The following is a 19,258-nucleotide window of genomic DNA, read 5'->3' as shown; positions in this document are numbered from 1 at the left end:
CTTAAAAAATATATGTTGGCTTAGCTTAGAAGCCCATACAATGAAATATCTCTCTATACTTAGCTCATTTACACTAAAAAAATTCAAAGAAAACACAATAGTATACATAATTCAGACTCTTTGTGTATATTCCATCTTTACATGCTATATTTTCTTTGCTTCTTTAATCTATGACTCTCTGTACTCTGTCTCTTTAAAAACTTTGTTTGATTTTTTTTCTATATTCTTTTTCTTTTCTCTCTCAAGCCCATGCACATTTATCCAACACTGTGACACATTTAGAGGTCTTTCCCATCTGAATTTGTCTTTGTTGCTTATCTCTAATCCTTTTCTGACCAGAATCGCTTCTTAAAATGCTAAGCAGCATGGCTAGGACCAAAGCTGCTTTGCCTTTTGGCTCTTCCCAGTCCAATGTGGCAGAGATCTGTTTCCTGCCTCTGAGAGTGCCACATGGGAACCATCCTCACCACCTCAACTCTGGGTAGCACCTTCCAGCATATAAATCCTTTTTATCTGAGTATAAACTAAATCAATATATTAGTTGGGGTTTTGTTGTTGTTGTTTTTAATGTCCTGTGACTGAGTGTGCCTTTCTCTTCCTGGTGTTCTTCTGTGGCAACCTCTAACTAAGCAATTGATTTGATTAGGAAGTTTTAGGGCAGGCTTCTTGAGTGACCCATGAAAATTTTTATTTGTGATTCATAAAAAATGAAAGTTTTAAACTCATTACCAAGAGACATGTAAGCTGAGGACACTTCCTGAGAGCACAAGGAAGGTGATCAGCACAACCTACAGTATAGAACTGATATATCTGTGAAGAAAATGTGTACATCAGTGACACAATGAGAGAAGATGTGACATCACAAATGACAGAAGAGTTACCTTGAACACTAACATATGTGTCTGCCTATACAGAGTGAGAAAGGAGAAAGAGAAACTGACAGAGAGGGGAGATAAGAGAGAGAGTCGGTGAAGGGGGAAAGAGAGAGAGAGAAAGAGGACACAAGAAGTAGGGAAGATGAGAGAGAAAAGTTTTGAATAATTGCCTTTTTCTGAACATATAACCATACATAAATATATGAGAACATATTTAAATAAAGTAATACATGTTCATATATATCTAAACTCTGTATATAAATACTCATAATTATATATAGGCATATTTTTTCTTTAAGCAAGTAATAATAATATATTCTTTTCAACCTATGTGGAGCATAGATTGAAAACACAAATAGGCATGTCACAGATGAGTCTTCTAAATACCCCAAACACCACATTTCGCCAAATTCAGAAACAAACAGAAAAAGATAACCAAATGTTCTCCTCAAGGCACCAACATCGTTTACTTGTAAATTAAAAAAAAAATAAGCAGAAGGGAAATTAAAAATGAAAATTTCAAAATGTTTATAGCCAAAAGAAAACAAACAGAGTTTCTAATAGCTATGGGAGCAAAGCCAGAACAGTTCTCAGGGGGCAGATTTTTATACTGCGAAAGATATTTATAGGGGAAAACAGCAAATGAGCTTGTATTTTAGAAAGGAGGAAAAGCAAACAATAAAAATAGCTGTAAAGGATCATAAAGAGAACTGAGTACAGCTGGGAGCGGGAGAGGCGTCCTCCCTGGGGAAGAGCGCCCCCATTGGTTATCCTGTGCCAAACGGTCAAACAAGTAACCTTATATGGACTCAACAGGCTGCATTTAGGAATATATATGCAAATGCAAAAACATACATAAATTCAATAATAATTGATGGGAAGAAGAGGCCATAAACTTGAGAGGGGTATAGGGAGGGAGAAAGGGAAGGGAGAAATGCTGTACTTAAATTGCAATCTCAAAAATCAACAAAAAAGAAAACCACAAAGATAGGTGAGGCATTGAAGTCCAGTCAAAGCAGAATCAGTTAGTAACCACGGCATTTGCTGTGACCCACAGCTCAGAGTCCCCCTCTGCACGATGCTGCCCACCTTCCCTTGCTCCATAGATGCTGGTCCCTGATGAACTGTCTATGTGACAATCCCTGTCTCACACTCGGTTTCTTGGGAATCTGACCTCAAACCCACAGTGCAGATGTCATGATCTGCTTCAGCTCACCTCAAACAAGCAATGTGTCAGGATGAGAAGACAAATGAAAACCATAATTCCAGGACCTAAGAAAGCAGCGATGGAGAGGAGGAACCACTATGGCTAGCACGATTATGGTGTTGAACAGGAATCAAACAATTTTCTACACAGAGTAAGTCCAATTGACAGTGAATTAAATATCTCACAGTAATAGAAAGGACATTGAATACCCCTGACTCACAGATATGATAAATTGTAAGAGCTGATAATAAGGCCAATTAGTCTGATCTGATCATATACCTATATTGAAATATCACACTATACCCTATAAATATGTATGATTTCTATGTCATTTAATTATATATAATATATAAAATAATCAAACCTATATAATGTATATGTAGATTTTTTTAAAAAAAATATGAAAGCTCAACTTCCTAGGCAAAACCAAACTGGTAGTTTTCCTTTAAAGGCTCAAAAGCACAGAGAAGAAACTATTGATGAAAGTCTCTTCCACTATTGCAACCGTGTGTCTTTCAGGCAGGCCCCCGTTGTAGGTCACAGGGCTCTAGAGGAGTGATGGTGGTGGTTACCCTGCTCCTGCAGGAGCATGTAGATTACCTTCCAGCATCATGAACACTAGTCAGAAGGAGTGAAACTTCTAGTTGGACATCAGCCAGATGCTTCCATGTTTGATGATGTAAGTGTTATCCTCAGCAAGAAGACCTTATCATCTGGTGGTGGAGAGTACCCAAGAGCCCTGGCTTGTGATGTTTGAATGAATCCATGGGACCCCTGTGGCCAATGACTCAAGATGTAACCTGTACCTGGAACTGGAAGTTTTACTTGGTGGTATATGTTGCCTAGTTGGAGCATAGTCTCCTCCCTTTTATGACAAATTCATTTAAATTCCTTTCATGTAAGTATATATTTTTGGAAGCTTCTGTAGTAGTAGGTTTCCATGTAGTTTTCAAAAGGCCTTAATTGAAAAGGTATAAAAACTTAAAAATAGACAAAATATTAAAAATAAAGTATAAAAACTAACAAAACACATCTGATCTTTATGAGGAAATCATAAAAAGTGTTTGTTGAAAGACATTGGGGATGGTCTAGAAGGCCATATTAGAGATGTCCCAAACTTTGTCATGATTGGGACTGACAGTTTGTCAGATAATTCTAGAACATCTCTTAGGGCATAGAATAAAGAAAAACATAGACACAATCTAAAATATTTTATTAATTATTATTTAATTTAATAATAAAAATATTTTGCTAATATTGTATTAATGAATGATAATGTTAACTATTAATATTATAATAGTATTAATAATATTGACAGTTCTAACATACTAATTTCTTTTTTGTCTCTTCATTTTGCCTAAGAGCTGAATTCTCACACTTATGACTTTCCTGTGTCAGCTGTAGTCAGATTCATGGGTGTCTTACTGTCTCGTTTTATTTTATTTGAATTGGAACTAGTAGTTGAAAGAATCGGTGGAACAATCCAATCGATGACTTGTAGAATTTCATAATTTGTTTCTGGCAACAGTTGACAAATTTCTCACTGACATTGAGTCTTAGCAAGTTCCTTCCTTGTGCCCTCTGAGGGCGTCCCACATAGTTTGGTTGGAGCAGCAACTGTCTTTTTGCATGTTGTTAGTTTGTGTAATATTCAATTACATTACATCCTAGTATTAGCCAGTACAGATGTGTCTTGAAACTATATGGAAGAGTTCAGTTTGACCTATGAGAAGTGAAATATGTGGGTATTAAATTAATTTACTGGAGAATAACATACAACATCTATCAGTGGCTATGTTACAAGTCATTTTGTCTGGGGAGGTTTAGCTCGGTGTTGCAAAGATGTCATTTCTTTTAAAATTACCCAGTAAATTAAAGTGATCAATAGAATCATCATAGAATGCTCCATTTTTGTTTTAAAGACAAGTCTCTCACTGAATCTGGAGCCCACTGACTAGTCTACACTGCTGGCCAGTGAGTGAGGTCCCGGGATCAGCCAGCCTCGGCTTCCCCAGTGCTGGGCTCCAGGCATCCACACCTGTTCCCTACTTTTTAATGTGTGTATTCCGGATGTAAAGTCAGGCTTTTGTGCTTCTGCAAGAGGCTGTTTACCAACAAATCCACCTCTCCAGGCCTAGGCTGGACTTTTGGGGCCTTGGTATGGTCAGCTCAGCACGCCAGTGAGGTGGCCTGGTCAGCTCAGCACGACAGTGAGGTGGCTTGGTCAGCTCTCATCCTTCTCTCTTTACTTTATATTTCTAGGGTGGAGCAGTTCTCTGCCCCTCTGTCCTTTCTGATTGGTTTGTAATTTCTGGGCATGACTTTTATACAGCACTGCCTTCTCTATCAATCTTCCTGCTGATCACAATCTTCCTTGTGCTTATCTCAGTGTGGAAGTTTCACAGTGGCCTCCGCTGAGCCGAATGCGTACACTTCCCCTCTTCTTATAGACAGGATTTTGGCCTGAACTCAGCATTTTCCAAAATAAATGTGGATCCAAATTACCTAGAAATCTTATTAAAATGCAGATTATAAGGCTTCTGTGAGTTCTAGGTCACCGAGAAAACTTCTCTCTCTCTCTCTCTCTCTCTCTCTCTCTCTCTCTCTCTCTCTCTCTCATATATATATATATGAAAAGTGCCCTGAAAATTTGGTTTTCAGCTCTACATGCATGTGCACACACACATATGTGTGCACACATCTGTACACATGTACACCTACATGCACATGAACACACACACACACATTCTGACTTAGTGGGGCTCATGTGGGAGCTGAGAGACTGCATTTCTAGTAAGTTCCCAGGCTTGTGATGCTTAAGTCCCAAGGCGTCTCCGTCAAGGCATCTCGGTGCACTTGAGATCCAGAGTGACGTGGCCGATTCTGCTCATGTGGAAGGTCACCATTAACCATTATTTCCAGTACCTCTCAGATCAGAACCACACGGGGACGTTTTAAAGTGTTCTACAGCCCAGATTCCACCCCAGGGGTTTCTAATTTAATTAATTTGGACAGGAGCCTGAGCTTTTGAAGGCTTTTCAAGCTTGAATGTGTCCCTTGGATTGTGAGCTGAAAGTCTTGAGGTACCTCTTACTGGTCCCAGGTCTATCTCCTGACCCTGCAGACTACAACCCTTTAACAGAAGTTAATTGAATAAATTAACTTCTTGCTCTTGGCTTAGGTTCCGTGTTCCTAAGATACTTCCACCTCTTCGGGGTGGGCATTTTTTTTTTTTTTTTAAAGAAGGGAAGGTGGTGCTGGAAATGACACATTTATGAGGTGGCAAAGTCAAGGGTGAGTGTATTAAGGGGCCCTGAATTAGGGAGTAAGCCAACCCTGGTGACATCTTATGGCTCAGAGTGGGTGGCAGAGAGGCCAAGTGAAGAATGTCAACTCTTTAAAGTTACCGCAAGAAAAAACATTCAGGAGTTCCCTTTAATAGCTCTTCCGGCAGGGGCAAACTTAAATTAAGCAGTTTATTGTTCCGCATGCTGATTATTTTAAAATAGCCAATGAATACCTAAGCAGGGTGCCGAGCCAATTTCAGGCCAGGCATCCTAGCAAAGGTTTGTTGGGTAGCTGGGTAGCGTCTCCTGACTGCGCAGCAGAGTTTTGTCTTACATAGTGAGCTCGCAAGTGCTGGGAAGTCAGCTCAACCTCTGAGAAGGAATTAATAGTTAACAAACAAAGAAGCAGCCTGGGAAGCCGCATGGTGCCCACGGAGAATACTGAGCAGCTGAAGAATCAGGTTGTCACAAGGCCTTGAGTCAAAGAAAAGACTCACTGAGGCCGATCTGGCTGCATTCAGGGACTGGAGGCCGAAGCATGGTAGACCCTGTGTGAACGGCTTGCAATAGCCTTGTGCTAGCTTTTGAGCAGTTCTTTGAACTGGTTTTCAAACACAGCCATGTTTACAAATTAAATCATGACATTTCATAGTCAAATTATTTGAGAGCAAATAGCGAACGCTTGAACCCCCACCCGTTATTTTTTAATTCAATCACCACGTTTTGCGCTTCTCTAAATGCGGAGAGTCATTATATCTGTAGCCACCGTGCAGGGGAAATACTTGCAGTTGTCACTACTGGTGTCTTTCTCCTTACTCTGCATTCCATAATGTCACGACGAAAGCTTGACAAACTAGGCGGTAAGAATTGATATGTGGTTTTGGGGGTGGTAGCTCAGTGGGTAGAGCGCTAGCTGAGCATCATCTGTGCACTAAATGAAGCTAGACATGACAGGACAGGCCTATAAGCCCAGTGCCTGGGAGGCAGAGGTCAGAGGATTTGAAGTTCAAGGTCATCCTTGGCTACATAGTGACTCTTAGGGTGATAATCTGGACTACATGTCTATAAAAAAAAAAGACTTGGGGCTGGAGAGATGGCTCAGTGGTTAAGAGCATTGCCTGCTCTTCCAAAGGTCCTGAGTTCAATTCCCGGCAACCACATGGTGGCTCACAACCATCTGTAATGATGTCTGGTGCCCTCTTCTGGCCTGCATACATACACACAGACAGAATATTGTATAATAAATAAATATTTTTTAAAAAAAGACTTAATGTTATACAAATTGTTCATCAGTTTGTTGATTTCATAGTTCTAAAAAGTGAGGAAGGAGCTGAAGAGATGGCTCAGTGGTTAAAAGCACCTGCTGTCTCAGAGAACCAGAGTTCAGTTCCCACCACCCACACCAGGCAACTCATAACCTACCATAACTTCAGCTCCAGAGGAGGGGACACCCCCTTTAAGCCTCTAATCACCCTTGAGTGTAAGCGTTTGGGCACATATACAAATAAATAACAATATTTTTAAAGTCATGGAGAAATATCAGTAATTTGTATTAAGTAACACTGATGAATTCACATGAAATGTTTGTGAGGGCTAGGGTACAGCGGAGTGGGCCTTTCCTGCCAATGAACGGCTCTCAGCTCAGCCTCAAGCAGGATAAATGGGGGAGGAATTAACTATTATATAATGTTTGAGAAAAAATTCTTTTACGATTTGAGAGCTCTCTGAGGATACAGGATTAGTTTATTTGCACTGTTCCAGGTGGTGTGTGTGGGTTACGAAAGACTCATAGGATCTTATTTAAAGTCTCTGGGCAGACAAATTCTAAAATTCAGAACTTGGAGGTTAGGGAGTGGTCACAAGAAACGGGAGCTGTGTGTTACAATCCACAGTAGAGATGGACACAGCAACCGATGACCAGACACATGCATTTTAAAAAATATGAAACCAAGAAGTTTTCTCACTAGACCATACTAGGAAAAACTGCTTGCGTGGTGTCAGTTCATGTCAGATTTAATACCAAATGAATGGAGTTCAAGTATTCACAACTGGTGGAGGAAGGAAGACAGATGTGGTGTGGAAAGCACACCAGGAACTGCAACTCCGCATGGTGGGTCACATGATATGTGTTTACACATGTCTCCATGTCTCCACTCCAGTCCCTCCAACAGTTGCCCATCTTCTAGTTGGGAAACTTTCTTTGTTTTTGTTTTTAAAGATTTATTTTATTTGTGAGTGAGTATATGTGTGTGTGCATGTGTGTGTGTGTGTGTGTGTGTGTCCATGGAATTCAGAACTGAGCATCAGATCCCCTGGACCTGGAGTTATAGGCATCTGTGAGCTACCTGATATGGGCACTGAGATCTGAACTCTAGTCTTCAGACAGAGCAGCAAGCTGTCTTACCCATTGAGTCATCCCTCTAGCTTTTACTGGGAGGTTTCTGAAGATAACACACGGGTACACTTTCCCCCTTGAGAGTGTTCAGCAGGACTTTGCCACCTCACCCTCTCATGAGTCAATGAAACAGGCCTGAGATTTTCAGAGGGTCTGAAGGAACCACGCTCTGGTGTGAGCTGACCTAGCCAGTAGAAAGTAGTATGGTAGCTAATGGCAGAGCTGGCCTAGCCAGTAGAAGGTAGTATATATAGTAGCTAACGACAGAATTCACACTTTTACTAGAAAACAATCTGTGCAGGCTATCCCCTGGGGCTTTGCAATTATGAGTCCTAGTAATGACCAAATATATTTAGAGGCTTGCCCAGATGATAAACTAAGACTCAGCCAGAAATCTCAGGGAATCAGGGGCTAGGGTTTCAAAATCAACCATGGTGATTTGTGCCTGTAATCCTGGCACTTAGGACTCTGAGATGGGAGATTGCCATGATTTCAAAGCTAAGCCTGGGCTACATAGTGAGTTCCAGACCAATTTGGACTATAGAATAAGATCCTGTCTTTAAAACAAGGCTTCCAAACCCTTAAACATCTAATAAAACACAAGTGCCTTTTCCAAGAAGCTGGAGAGACAGCTTTGGTGCACGCCCCCACTCTCCTGTGCTACACACTAGGTCATGTATTTAGAGAGGTGATGGGAAAGTATGGTGAAGACCTCACACAGCTTTTCAACAATGACATGTTCTCAGTTGAGTCAACATAAGAATTCCTACTGCAAAGATTCATGTCAGGAAGGAAGCCACACGCTCAGTGACAAGCCTTCACTACCTCCTGCTTTATCTCTTAATTTTAAATTCTATCCTATAAAACATTTATTTTTATCAGCAAAGAGTAGACTCTCCAGAGACATTTTCAAAAATGGATGTCCCGAGAGGCTACTCTACGCACTTGCTCCCAGGTGCCAGGGACCTCAGAAGGTGCATTGGCTTGAGAAGCAGGGGCTTTATGTGTTCTCCCAAGTTGTCCTTCAAGGTGGACCTCAGGTACCGTACTGACAACTATCTGCTTCATCTACATCTCGGAACTAGATCAAGTAAATACAGATCCTAGCTGCTGTGGAGAGGGTTTGAAGAAACCACATCACAATTATGTTCTAAACTTTCAGTTTCTGTTTGGAACCTGAAGCCCCTGAGAGTTGACAGACTCTCTTAAGGCTACAGGGCATCTTTGATTTCACCTAGCCATGCAGAATGCATAGGAGTACATGCAGCACCATACATGTATTAGCTACCTTTCTTTCCTTCCCAGGAGCTGCTGAGCAGATTCAGTGAAGCTGTGCAATTTATACAAAAGGCAAATACATCTCCAACTCCTTTGAGTTGCCGAGGTTCCTTTGAGTGCTGTGCATTCAGTTTCAAATGTTTCCACTAGTCGCTTGGCTTTGGGATCAGACCATGTAGCCTGCCTGCACATGTTTCTGGTTAGCCCTTCCTAGAGGCTTCAGAGCAGAAACAGGAGAGCATTCTCTTCTAACTTTAGGAAAGGTGTGCTGGGACTAGGGGTATAGCTGAGTGGTGGAGCTGGCCTAGCATGAAGGGAGCTCTGGGAACCACATCAACTGGACATGGTAGTGCATGCTTGTGATTCTGTCATCTACGAGGTGGAGAAAAGAGGGCCAGATGTTCCAGGTTATCCTACACTACATAGTGAGGTGAGGTCAGGCTTTGAAATGTGAGAGCATGCTAGGAAGGAGGGAAGAAAGGAAGGGAGAGGTGGAGGGGGGGGAGGGACGGGTAAAGCAAGTAAGCTAGAGAGATGACTTAGTGGTTAAGAGTGCTTTCTATTCTTGCAGACGTCTGTAACTCCAGTTTCATAAGATCAGATGCCTCTTCTGACCCTTGTGGGCACTGCAAGCATGTGGTGTGTGCGCGTGCGCACATACACACACACTCAGGCACACCCATATACACATAAAATAATTTTTTTTAAGAAAGGAAAGAAAGAATGGACAAAAGAGGGAAGGAGAGAAAGAAACCAGAGCTCATCGGAACTGAATGGTCAATGATTAATATAGAAAACTGTATTTTACAGTATTTTAAAATTTTCATTTCAAAACTGTCTCTCCACCTTTGACTAGGACAACAGTCAAAGGTAGGTTAGATTTTGGGAAAACTGTCATTATTCTTTCACTTTAATGTTGTGGGAATTCATTTATCCAGTAGCTTCTGTGAGTACTGAACTTAGGGGCATGTCTTCTGTTTGTGGTCATGATTGCTTTTAAGAGAGAGGAGGGAGTCACTCACTTTCTTGGGTGTTGGTCAGAGATCTGATCACAGTTCCCAGTGCCCACACAGCAGAGGACTGTGGTGGCTCTCTATCTTGCTGTTTGTGAGTGTTCCCCAATAAATACTTTGCATCCCCCTTTCTCAGGCTCTCATGGATTCACTTGCACATGCCCATACCTGGTGCCCAGCGTGGCTTTGGGGTTGAAACATGGCTCTCTCCTTCTCTAAATCCAACCATGTTGTTTTTTTTTTTTTAAAAAAAGAGTTTCTGTCTCAAATTTAGGCACTATTGTTGTCAAAATTCTATTATATCCCCAAAATTCTTTTCTCCCCATACTTATTTTTGCCTCTTTAAAACTTTTCTTTAGATATAGCTCTATCTTAAAATTAAACTTTCCATTTTGATATTAATAATGTTTATGTGTTGCACACTGAACAATTAATTTTCCTAACACCGATCTCTGAAGTCTCCAGAAGGAAGATGGGGCCCCACAATGATTCTTTCTGGTTCATAGGATGCCATTGAGCTGATAAACACCACTCAAAAATCAGTTTTGCACTACAAACTGCTCAAGATGATTCCAAACTGACTAGCTGACATGGTACACATTCTTACAACACTCTGGCCAGAACAGAACTCGACCCACTCTACCCACTACTCAGAGACTGAGTGGTACTTACAGACAATACTCTTGAGATTAGATCTTCCTTTTAGTTTTTTCCAGGATCCCATAGAGACACCGTGACCCCATGAAAAGTGTAGGGAATTCTAGAAAACGATGTCCCCTCTCCCAAAAGATTTTGTCTTTTCAGAGTTATTGATAACTGTCGTATGTTAGGGGTTGGTTATAAGTTGTGTAGGGTTGTGGGTGAAATATGAAGTTTAGGCTCAAAAACCTCTTTTTAGTAAAGAAAAAAGGGGAAATGGATGGTTTGCGATAACAGGTAGATTAATGTATCTACTTGTGAATTATTAGTTATAGACAATTTACATCAGTATAGACTCTTGTGTGTTGTTACATATGTAAAGCTATATTTGTAATCCTGTCCCAGACCATTTGTATATTGATACAAATTCTAATTATATTTGTTATGTTGTGTATGTTTCTATTTCTGTTTACAATATTTGTGCACAAATGTAAAGTTATTTTGTCACATTATATGTATGTATGTTTCTACCTCTGCTTAAGATATTTTGTATATTGATGCAATTTTAGGATATTTTTATCATATTGTACTATGTGTATCTACCTCTGATCAAAGTATTTACATATATTGTTACAATTCCAAATGATTGTCCTCATTGCTGCAATCTGTTTATAGATTGTTTATTTTGTGAATCCCTAGTCTTTAAGCTATATGGGTATTAAGAATTACAGGTTAATAGTCAACCATGTTTGTCACACCTTTAGGTATGTTAGTCAGGTTCTTTAGATGTACAGAGATTTACTCTGCATAGATAGGTAATCTGAAAATACTTCAAAGACCTATAGAATATGGCATATAAAAATTTTGGGATTCTCTTGACACTAGTCACTACTGTTCCTGGCAGCACTAACCTATTCCCATGAGAATGTTGGGTACCGAAGACACTCCACTTGGAGTCCTTGTTTTTTCTTGGCAAATCTGGTCTTTGGGCAAAGAACTGCCCTTGCCTCAAGTGCTGATGGTTTGCATGCTGTCTAAACTGGTTAAGAAGGATACAAGCAAAAGTGACTGCTGAACCTTACCAAGAGAGGGTAAGATAGTCTTTAGACTCTTCCTGCCTCTAAAAATAGTCTGTCATATACTCTAGCCTCAGCCAAGTCAGTTGCCCCAACATTGCTATTGAGATTTTGGGTGACTCTCCAGCTGTCTCTGTCATTTCTTGTTCCTTTTGGAAGTTGCTTGCTTGCCCTTCCTACTTACACAGGTAATATTATTTTTCTTCTCAAGTCTTAGATGGCGTTGAAGACTAAACAGTCATGGTTAATATCCTCTCATAACTTATATATTTTAGGTACAAGACTTTGGCTCCTCAGGATAGGACAGCTATTAATCTCTGTTAGTTGCCTATTCACCCATAGCCTGGACATTTAGTATGCGTTTGTGTTTCATGATTGATGGTTGAGTTCAATTTTGTGTTTGTTGTTACCTTTTCCTTCTCTTGGATGATAACTTGATATTTGTCCATATTGCAAATAGTTTTGTACTAGTTTTACAACCCTTTGTTTAAACAAGAAGGGGAAGTGTTGGGGAATTCATTCAGCCCATAGTTTTTGGGGGTACTGGATTTAGGGGCATGGTCTTCTGTCTATGAACATGATCGCTTTAAGAGAGAGGAGGAGCTCGCTTGCTTGCTCCCTTTTGGTGGTGGTTGGAGATCTGATAACTGCTCCCAGTGCCCACAGAACAGAGAACTGCAGAGGCTCTCTACCTTGTTATTCGTGAGTGTTCCCCAATAAATATTTGATAATCCCCTTTATCTCATGCTCTTGTGGAGTTACTTACACACACCCATACTTTAAGCCTATATGAAAAAGGAATAATTTCATAGTATTTGACAGAGGGAGACTGGTTAATCTTGAATATTAATTTTCAATGGTAGGTAAGGGAGAAACAGATAGGAGAGAATTGAGCCCTATTTAGAATTTTCATGATATCTTTAGAAGCTGAAAAGAAATGTAAGAAATAAAGCAATAAAGCAATTACCTTGTTTCCCCTCCCTTTTTAGATTTAATATGTTTAAAGAGAGCTTAAGAGCCCGAGGAAAACACGGTTGCTTTTTGACTCCCAGTAATGTTTTCGGCAGGCACGGAAGGGGAAGTCCGAGCACGTTTGTAGTTTTCCTTACTGACAAAGGGGCCTGTGTAGGAATGCGAAGCACATTAACCTCCATTCGCCCTCAGCCATAGACTGTGATCCTGTTGTACCCAGGCTGCCTTTGAGCACCAACAAACACAATTAACTCTCTGAGAGTTTGTCAGACATCTGGACCTTCGGCAGCCGCAACCAAAACATCTGGACGTTCGTTTGAGTTCTCTCCTTGCTTTCCAAGTTTAGACGTGGTGTCACGGTGGTCAAAGGGACCGAGCGCTTCCTATGGAGCAGAGCCAGGCTAATGGGTTCCCCTGCATTTGCCTGCTTCACCCTCTCTCCTCTTCAGCTATCAATCCTCTCACATAGAAGAGCTTGGGCTCAGCGTAGAACCCCACCTGCGACTAAGGCTACCAACCCAGAGTAGTGAGGGCCTGACTAGAGGGCAGGCCTCAAGGTCCCCGCCAGGGAAAGCGGGCCCCTGCTGCTGGGGCTGCAGTCTCTGCTGTGATCTCCTGGACCTGCTCTGCCTGCGCCCTACTTCCCTTAGTCCCTGGCTCATTGGGGCATCCAGGAGTTCCTGTGTAGGTGCCGAGAAGTTTCATCGGGACGGGTGAGTGTGTACTATCCTGGGGCGGACGGTCCGGTAGAGAGCACAAACGCCCCTACACTAAGGCTACCCAACCAGAGCAGTGAGTGCCTGCCTAGCGGGCAGGCCTCAGCAACCCCCGAAAGGGAGTGCAGGCACCTCCAGCTTGTACTGCAGTGTCGCCTGTGTTCTACTCGACCCCGCCCGACCCCTTGCATTCGGCCTTCTTTACACGGGTCATTGGAATACCACGCATCCATGTTTTGGTGTTGAGGAGTTCATCTGGAAGGGAACGGTTCCTGCCCCTACACTGAGGAGATACACCTAGAGAGTTAGTCACAGCAAAGACTGGTCCAAGACATCAGGCCTCTCCTGGCTCCATTTGAAGGAAAAGATGGGCAGGCGCCAATGCAAGAATTCCCCCAACAACTTGAAAGGCAACGTGACATCACCAGGATCCAGGAATCCCGAAATGAGAAGTGTACACCCTAATCCAGAAGAGATGCCACATCAAATGACAAAAGTATCTGTTCAACTATGTTCATAGCAGCATTGTTTGTAATAGCCAAAACCTGGAAACAACCTAGCTGCCCTTCAATGGAGGAATGGATGAAGAAAGTGTGGAATATATACATATTAGAGTACTACTCAGCAGTAAAAAACAATGACTTCTCGAATTTTGCGTGCAAATGGAAGGAAATAGAAAACACTATCCTGAGTGAGGTATCCCAGACCCAAAAAGAGGAACATGGGATGTACTCACTCATAATCGGTTTCTAGCCATAAATAAAAGACATTAAGCATATAATGTGTGATCCTATAGAAGTTAAATAAGAAAGTGAACCCAAAGAAAATCATATAGTCATCCGCATGGAGAGGGGGAAGTAGACAAGATTGCAGGGCAAAAACTGGGAACTTGCGGGTGAGGTGGCATGGGGCAAAGGGGAAATGGGATGAGAAATATGAGAAGGGGAGGATGGGAGGAGCTCGGGGGATTGGGATGGTTGGGATATAGGAAGGATGGATACGGGAGCAGCGAAGTATATATCCTATCTAAGGGAGCCATCTTAGGGTTGGCAAGAGACTTGACTCTAGAGGGGTTCGCAGGTGTCCAGGAATATGTCCCCAGCTGGTACCTTGGGCAACTAAGGAGAGGGAACCTGAAATGACCCTATCCTATACTGATGAATATCTTGCATATCACCTTAGAACCTTCATCTGGCGATGGATCGAGGTAGAGACAGATTCTCAATTTGGAGCAACGGTCTGAGCTCTTAAGGTCCAAATGAGGAGCAGAAGGAGGGAGAACAAGAGCAAAAAATCAGGACCACGAGGGATGCACCCACCCACTGTGACAGTGGAACTGATTTATTAGGAGCCCACCAAGGCCAGCTGGTCTGGGACTGAATAAGCATGGGTTGATTCCGGACTCTCTGAGCATGGCGGTCAATGAAGACTGATGAGAAGCCAAGGACAATGGCACTAGGTTTCGATCCTAATACATGAACTGGCTTTGTGGGAGCTTAGCCTGTTTAGAAGCTCACCTTCCTGGACGTAGATAGAAGACCTTCATCTTCCCGCAGGGCAGAGAATTTGGACTGCTCTTCAGTATCGAGAGGGAGGGGGAATGGTGTGGGGGGAGGAGAAGAGGAGTGGGGATAGGGGGAGGGGAGTGGAGGGAGGGGGCAATATTTGGGAGGAGGGGAGGGAAATGGGAAACGGGGAGCAGGTGGAAATTTTAATTAAAAAAGAATAAAAAATAAATAAAAGAAAAGAAAAAAAAAAAGAACCCCACCTGCCTGAGCAGAAACCCTCGGCTGTCACACTATCGCAAGGCACTCAAACAACCACAGAGGCTCAGGGTGGTAAATAGCATGGGTGTGGTGTCGTTACACCACTGGAAGAAAGAGAGAATGTCCAACACCCAGGTTCATAATATTGTTCAACAATATCACCATTGTTAGCCAAGCTGGGAATATTGTCCTTTCGCTTACTCTTAGGGTTAACATAGAAGTGTTCAACAGCAGCTGGTGATTGTGTATCTCAAGTTATCCATGTTTGGGATTAACAACAAAAAAAAAAACCTAAAAAATACTTGCACCTGTTTTGTCAGGTAAAATAATTTTAATAATGAGCCGCCTATGCGGACATACACCTGGAATCCTACCTCTCAGGAAGCTGAAGCAGGAGGATCACATGTTCGAGGCCAGCCTGAACCACCCAGTAAGATGCTATAGAATACTGAGTAATGCAAAGAAATCACAAGTTCCGATGAAGTTTGGTGCCTGGGTCACTCTGTGCTCTTTCATCAGTTGGTGCTTTTGGCTTTTACTATGGAACCTTGAACAATCTACACACACCTTTAAGCCCCGGTTTCCTCACTTTTAAGACACCATAAATATTCACTACCTTCGTTCCTTTTTGCCAAAAGATTGCGTAAAATTATGCTTGGATATAACTTGGCATAGAGTGCGGCCTCAAAGACTCACTTACTAATTTCATCTAAATATTTGCCATAACCTAAGTTAGGAGGTGGTGACCCAGGAGGTTACTCCACCCAAGGCTTACTCCTGCCAGGGAGGACCAGAGGAGATCAGAGAAACCCCATTAGCTTATCATTTCTCGTTGCTTATGTGTCTTTACAGTCTAAGCAGCAGTTTCCTGTCCTCTATTACTACTGCCCCCTGCTGGCCGGGGAGGGAAAGACTGGATGCCAGAGGCGAGGTGCAAGTTGCCTCCCCCTACGGCTTCTCGCACTTCTCTTTGTCAGGTCCTTGGGTTTCCTAAAATATTAAAGCTGAATAACTGTAGGCGCCTATAAAAAGACACGAGGCCATGAATACGATCATTGCCTCCTTAGTACAGTAAAATTTTACGGTTATGTAGGAACTCAATGTTAAAATAAAAAGCCGTGAGGAAATTCCTCTGGATAAATAATTAGTTATGCCCGGAGACAGATCGCGGGGGCAATGAATTTCTTTTCTTTTTTTTTTTTTTTTTTTTTTTTTTTTTTTGACTTTTCAGTGTAGACAGATGGTTTACTCATCTCCAGCATCCTGGGCTCTTGGAGAAGCATTATATAACCTCCGTGCAGTCACCAAATGAAATAAGAAATTCCTCATTTGGCAGACAGAGCTCGCATATAGAGTTCATAAACTTTAAGAACGCTCCCAAGTCCAAAATCAGAGACAACCTGCTCCAAGTCGGCCCCCATTTGCACTTAATTACGGAGTGTGTTTTGGAGGTCAGTGAAAACCAGCGGAGTGTGTTTTCATAATAACTTCCCTCACAATGAAATTATTTGGGAGGCAACTGTCCAACTTTTTCTGGAATGAGGGCAAGAGAAATGAGGACACGGAGTGAAGTTATTGGATACCTTATCTGGAGCTGCCCAAAGTGTTGTCCGGGATCCAAAGAACACACAGTACCTTCTGGATTAGAGGAAAGGAGCCAAGCGCTTTTATAGCCTCAACCATTTTCTTAACTGTGCAATTTTGCTTTATTGCTAACAAGTAAATGAAGCAGTTTTGAGGACTTCAAATATTGGAGAATAAAGCCTTCCTGGAGTGGCGAGCATGTCGTTCTCCTGGAAGGGAAGTGGGAAGGGCTGGGTTGAGGAGAACACGAGTATCAGGTTCGGAGAAAGCGATTGGCAGTCCACACAGGTGGTGAGGCTTAAGGGCGGATGCTATGTGCATCTGAGCTACTCAAAGGTAACACAAGTGTCAAATACACTGGATATCGTTGTGCTAGAGGACAATGCTTTATACAGTATTGCTCTTGCACAGCTCTGGGGACTAGAAAACAAATTCGAAGTCATAATCCTTGCACATCTGAAGGAACACATTTCCTGATAATTTAGGCAACCAAATGCTAACCATTTAAGTTCTTTGTATCTATTTAATTTTTTTTATTAGAAATGTTTTCATATAATATATTTTGATCATGTTTTCCCTTCCTTAGTTCTTCCAGGATCCTCCCTAGCTGCCTGTCTACCAACTCCGTGTTCTTTCTCTCTCTTGTTCCCTAAAGGGACAAGAACCAAACCAAAAATACAAATAAAAACAAACATAAACTCAAATAATACACAAAAATGCCAAAATGGAACACGAAAGTCCCCTTCACACACACACACACACACACACACACACCCCACACATCATTTCTGTTTTTTGTGTTGGTCAACTATTCTTGACCCCAGGGACTGCTCTGAAGTGTTGTGGATATATCTGGGGACACTAATCTTTCTTTTCCCAGCAGGTATTAATTGCAAATAGCTTCTTGGTTAGGAGTGGAACCCTGTGTTCATTTTCCCCTCCCAGATCTGGGCCCCATCTGGCTTGAACCTGCGCAGTTCCTGGGCATGCTGCTGCAGCCTCTGTGAGTTCATAGGTGCTTCCATCCTTGACTGGAAGACACTGTTTTCTTGGAGTCTTTCAGCAGCCCCTCTTCTATGTAGATCCCTGAACTCAGAGACAGGCCTTCGGTGAAGACATAACATTTAAGTCTGAGTGCCCCAAAGTCTCTTGCTCTCTGTGTGTTGTTCAGTTGTGGGTCTCAGTGTTAACACTCTTCTGCTGCAAGAAGTTTCTCTGATGAGGCTGAGTGATGTTCTGATCTATGGGAATAGGACTAGGAGTCATTTTACTGCTTTGTTCCACTAGCAGAATATAGTAATAGGCATCCCCCTAGGCCCGTGGCATATCTAGTCTCAGGTTCTTGGCCACTTTGGCCATGTCAGGTAGGGATTCCTTCTCACAAAATGGGTCTTAAAGCTATTTATATATGTTTAAGTATTATTTTGGCAGCCTGGACTGTAGAGTAGTTCCAGATCAGCCTGGCCTATGTTGGGAACCGATCTCAAAAAGGCCAATTTGATAAAATGGAAAATAAACTAAAATGAGATAGAGACAGACTTTAGAGCTGAATGAAGTCTGGAAGTACAATAATTGAGAGATGTGAACAGGAGAATCAGGAGTTTAAGACCAACCTCTGCTACATAGCAAATTCCAGGCCACCCTGAGCTATGTGAAATAATCCTACCTCCACCAATGACAAAAATATCTGCTTAGGTATTTCTAAAGTCCATTTGGTGTTTGTAACTCCCATTAATTCAGATAGATTCATAGTTTCCAAGTAGAGACCGAGTTGCTTTTTGTCATCATAGGAAGTTGGAGACGTCAACATATTGGAAAGATTTCCATCCTTTTCCTAAGGGCTTGTTTAATCATCCTTCATACATGCATGCTCACCCACACATACATACATACACATGCACACGCATGCACACACGCACCTGCACACACAAGAATACATGGACACACACTCACAGATATACACAGACACACAGAGACACACATGCATGTGCACGCACACACACCTGCACACACACACTGAGGTAAGATCAGATACATTATGCCGTAGTGTATGTTCAGTGATAAATTGTTCTGATATATTCTCGAGGCTTCTGAATGGAGTTCTACCTGCAGGCAGTCACTGCATCAAGTAGCTGCACGCACTAGATGACTGATGGGTATCTGGGACTGAGGAGAATGACCAAATGCCTCAGTATGGGCACACCATCTCTCTCTAGCCCCTTGGTATGCTGGTGGGGAAAACAGGAAATCTGTCACACATTGTTTCCAAGGCTCGGCAGGTCATTTTGGATCCTTTACAAATTACCTGTGTGTAAGTCACCCTGATCTCAGAACAGTTAGCACTTTGAATGCCAACTAGAAATTGCCTGGTTTTGTATACTAACCTCGGGAAGCTTTGCTATGTCAGGATACCAGCTGCTGAGACACCTTTGGTGCTCCCTGAATCCTGG

This window comes from Chionomys nivalis, chromosome 5 (assembly GCF_950005125.1).
Source record: "Chionomys nivalis chromosome 5, mChiNiv1.1, whole genome shotgun sequence".
Lineage (NCBI taxonomy): Eukaryota > Metazoa > Chordata > Mammalia > Rodentia > Cricetidae > Chionomys > Chionomys nivalis.
This window is presented reverse-complemented; position numbering follows the sequence as displayed.